Below are 3,701 nucleotides of genomic sequence, written 5' to 3'. Positions count from 1 at the left end.
CATCACACAGCTAAAGGAGGCTCACTTTCTGATCCTGTACAGATGCTGGAGACCTCCAAGTCAAGTTGACGAGGAAGAGAAGTAGCTGACTTCTAGGTAGACTGCTTCCACCCAAGATGACCGATCGACTTCATACTTTACTCTGGTTTCTCTTCAGATCATATAAATCTTTCAACTTCATACTTTAAACACGACAGTCTTCTTCCTTTCCTCTCCTTTGCTCTGGCGTTGGCCTGGAAGACAACACGCTCATCTGTATCTCCCTGGCCACTCCTAAGGGGGCTAACGTCTAGAATTTAAAACAACTTTTTATTTCAGGCTAGGGGACAATCTAACTGCGCCCTTAACTTTTCTCAAGCAAAACAAGACATTCCCAAAATTTACATCGTGAGTTAAAAAGGATCTCCCCAGAGGCTTTCATGATTCGGGACTCACTCCTTTTGGTAGATTCCTACCTCCCTGATTAAGCATAAATGTTAAGTGAGGCTTATAAATGTAAGTGATCAGGAACTTCTTAATTCTTGAAATTGTTGCAACATCTACTGTTAAAGCAATAGATGCCCAACAGAGATCCTTAGACTCTCTGGCCAAAGTTGTTTTTGATAATAAAATAGCCCTTGATTATCTTTTAGCTGAACTAGGAAGTGTCTGCTGTGGTCAACACCACCTGTGATCCCTGGATTAACACTCCTATGGAAGTCAAAACTGAATTACATAAGATCACTGAGGAAGCCACTTGGCCTAAAAGAGTGATTTCTTCAGTGGGGTCTTTCTTGGACTCATTTAATTTTTTTTTAAAGATTTTATTTATTTATTTGAGAGAGAGAGAGAACGAGCAGGGAGAGGGAGAAGCAGGCTCCCTGCTGAGCAGGGAGCCTGATGTGGGGCTCCATCCCAGGACCCTGAGATCATGACCTGAGCCGAAGGCAGATGCTTAACCGACTGAGCCACCCAGGCACCCTGCCTTACTTAATTTTGATTGGTTGGGGTCTTGGGGACCACGGCTTCGAAGCGCACTCCAAATATTGGGGATTTTCCTGTTTATAATAATCATAATAATCTTCCTGCTGTGTTCTAGTCTCTCACAAGCTTTAAATGTGTGTTCATAGCCACTAACCACCATGCAAATGATCTCCCTAAGACTGAAACGTCAAAAAAGGAACAAAGAAAATGACCGATTTAAAGCATGTGAACCTGAAGTCATAATCTGTGAATATCATCGGAATTAAGCAAAAACATCATGACGTGTGTACATCACTCAAGGAGCGATCAACAGGAGCTGTGAGCACTACAGATCAGAGCTGAGAGGGACGCTAATGCCTTACGTTTTGAGCACATCTCTCATTTAAGCTGAGACTCTGATCAAAAGGGAGTACACGTTGGAAAGAAAACCACAGGCCCCCAAATGGTTTCTCTTAAGTTCAGGCCCCAAGTCAGTAAAGCAAGACTTAATACCTAACCTGACTATAGTCTCAACCCCTTAGAAATGTTAAGGTTTTACCAGTGAACACGGGGATTTCCTGATCAGTGCTAGGAAATTTACTGATAGACCCCTTCTGTTCCTCTTGGGAGGGTGACCTTGCTTAAAACAATAGAGTCTTTGTTAATAATTTCCTTTTTTCTACTCCTTCTCTACTTTTAAAAACCTTTGCTTTTCTGTAGCCCTTTGGAGCTCCCCTCCACCCACTAGATGGGATGCTGCCTGATTCATGAATCGATTAATAAAGCCAGTTAGATCTTTAAAATGTACTTGGTTTAACATTTGTTATTTAACACCAGGAAGTAGCCAATCGCTGACTTAGACCTGAATGTGTTTGGTTCTAAAGCCTTTGCCCTTTTTACTTTTTATGGAGAAGGGAAAATATATGAATGTTCCTAGCCCAGAGCCTAATATCACAAAAGTGAAACATCTTTTCATGCCATCAGCCATTGGCAGAGGAAACTTCTCCATCTTGGGCCGCACCCCATCCCCTTAGCCTCAGACTAATCTGCATTCCTGCAAGAAGAGAGGGCCAACCAGCGGGGAACCCAGGAAGGCTGGGAAGGGGTGTGACTGGGCAGTTTCCCGGCCTGGGGAGCTGGGTAGGTCCCAGAAGCTGTGCCCAAGGCTGAATGTCCAGTAGCCAATTGGGTCCAAAGGCTAAAACTGGCTGCTCATCAAAGTGTCCTCTGCATGCCCTGGACTAAGTTTCAGGAGTGTGCCTAGTGCTGTTCTCCACCTGGCTTCTGCCTCATTGCTGTCAACTGTTCTCTGAGCTCAGAGTAAACAGCCCTCGCCCCTCCCAACTATAGTACCCCTCTATTCCCCAGGACGGGCATGGGAAGTTGGGGGAGGAATTCTTTTTTTTCTTTTTTTAAGATTTTATTTATTTGGGGCACCTGGGTGGCTCAGTCGTTAAGTGTCTGCCTTTGGCTCAGGTCATGATCCCAGGGTCCTGGGATCGAGCCCCTCCTCGGGCTCCCTGCTCCGCGGGAGGCCTGCTTCTCCCTCTCCCACTCCCCCTGCTTGTGTTCCCTCTCTCGCTGTGTCTTTCTCTGTCAAATAAATAAATAAAATCTTTAAAAAAAAAGATTTTATTTATTTATTTGAAAGAGAGAGATGGAGAGAGCATGAGCAAGGGGGAGGGGCAGAGGGAGAGGAAGAAGCAGGCTCTCCACTGAGCAGGGAGCCCAATGCTGAACTCGATCCCAGGACCCCGAGATCATGACCTGAGCCAAAGGCAGCCACTTAACCGACTGAGCCACCCAGGCGCCCCTGGGAGAGGCACTCTTAGCCTCTTTTACCAGGAGTCGTCTGTGGGGACAGTGGCCTGATACACTCATGTCACCAAAGCCCTACTCACCAGTCGACCCAATGGGCAGTGCCCCGGAAGCCCTCTAGCCTCCAGCAGCAAAGACCTCCTGGGGCTTACAGAATCTCAGATTGTTGGAACGGGAAGGGTCTTGTCTAACAACCTGGGTAACTCTGTTCTGGCGTTTGCCAGCCTGGATTCTAAGGCTTGGGTATATCCTTATCAGGCTCCTTAGTTATGGGGCACTCACAGCCGTTTATCTGCTACCTGCTATGTGTCCGGGCTGGAGTTCCTATGTCAATCATGTGGACCTAGCCCTCAATGAATACACAGCTATTCCATGGCAGGAACATTACATTCATATTCTCCCTGAATTATGTTATCGTCTTTGTGGATGGCAGAATGGAAGCTCAGAACGGAGAAGTGATTCATTTAATGTTCCTCAGCTAGGAAATAATGACGATGGGAGTCACACCAGACCCCACTACCCCACAGTCAGTGCTTTAATTACTTTAATTACTTTCTCTACCCCAATTGGCTTGCTCTGTAGGTGTCACGCATTAGGCACCTAGTGAATATTTATGACAGAATGGGGGAAAAAACCCAACAAAATAAGGGCTTGGAGGAAGGAGGTGTGGGTTCAAAACCTTGTCTCTAGAGCTTGTCATGGGATCTTGAGGGAAGGGTCTAAACCTCTGAGCGTCTGGTTCATCTGGCATATACAACTGATGGTAGTAACTCTCTATTCCTAGTTGGCTGGGAAGATCCGTGAGACTCCATGAGGCCGTGAGCGCAGAGGTGGGCACACAGTCGGCCCTGAGAGAGTGTTGGTGTGGAAAAGAGGAAAAAGAAGAAGAAGAAGAAGAAGAAGAAGAAGAAGAAGAAGAAGAAGAAGAAGAAGAAGAAGAA

Source organism: Phoca vitulina, unplaced genomic scaffold, assembly GCF_004348235.1.
Source record: "Phoca vitulina isolate PV1807 unplaced genomic scaffold, GSC_HSeal_1.0 scaffold22, whole genome shotgun sequence".
Lineage (NCBI taxonomy): Eukaryota > Metazoa > Chordata > Mammalia > Carnivora > Phocidae > Phoca > Phoca vitulina.
The sequence above is the reverse complement of the archived record's forward strand: the minus strand, read 5'-3'. Positions refer to the sequence as shown.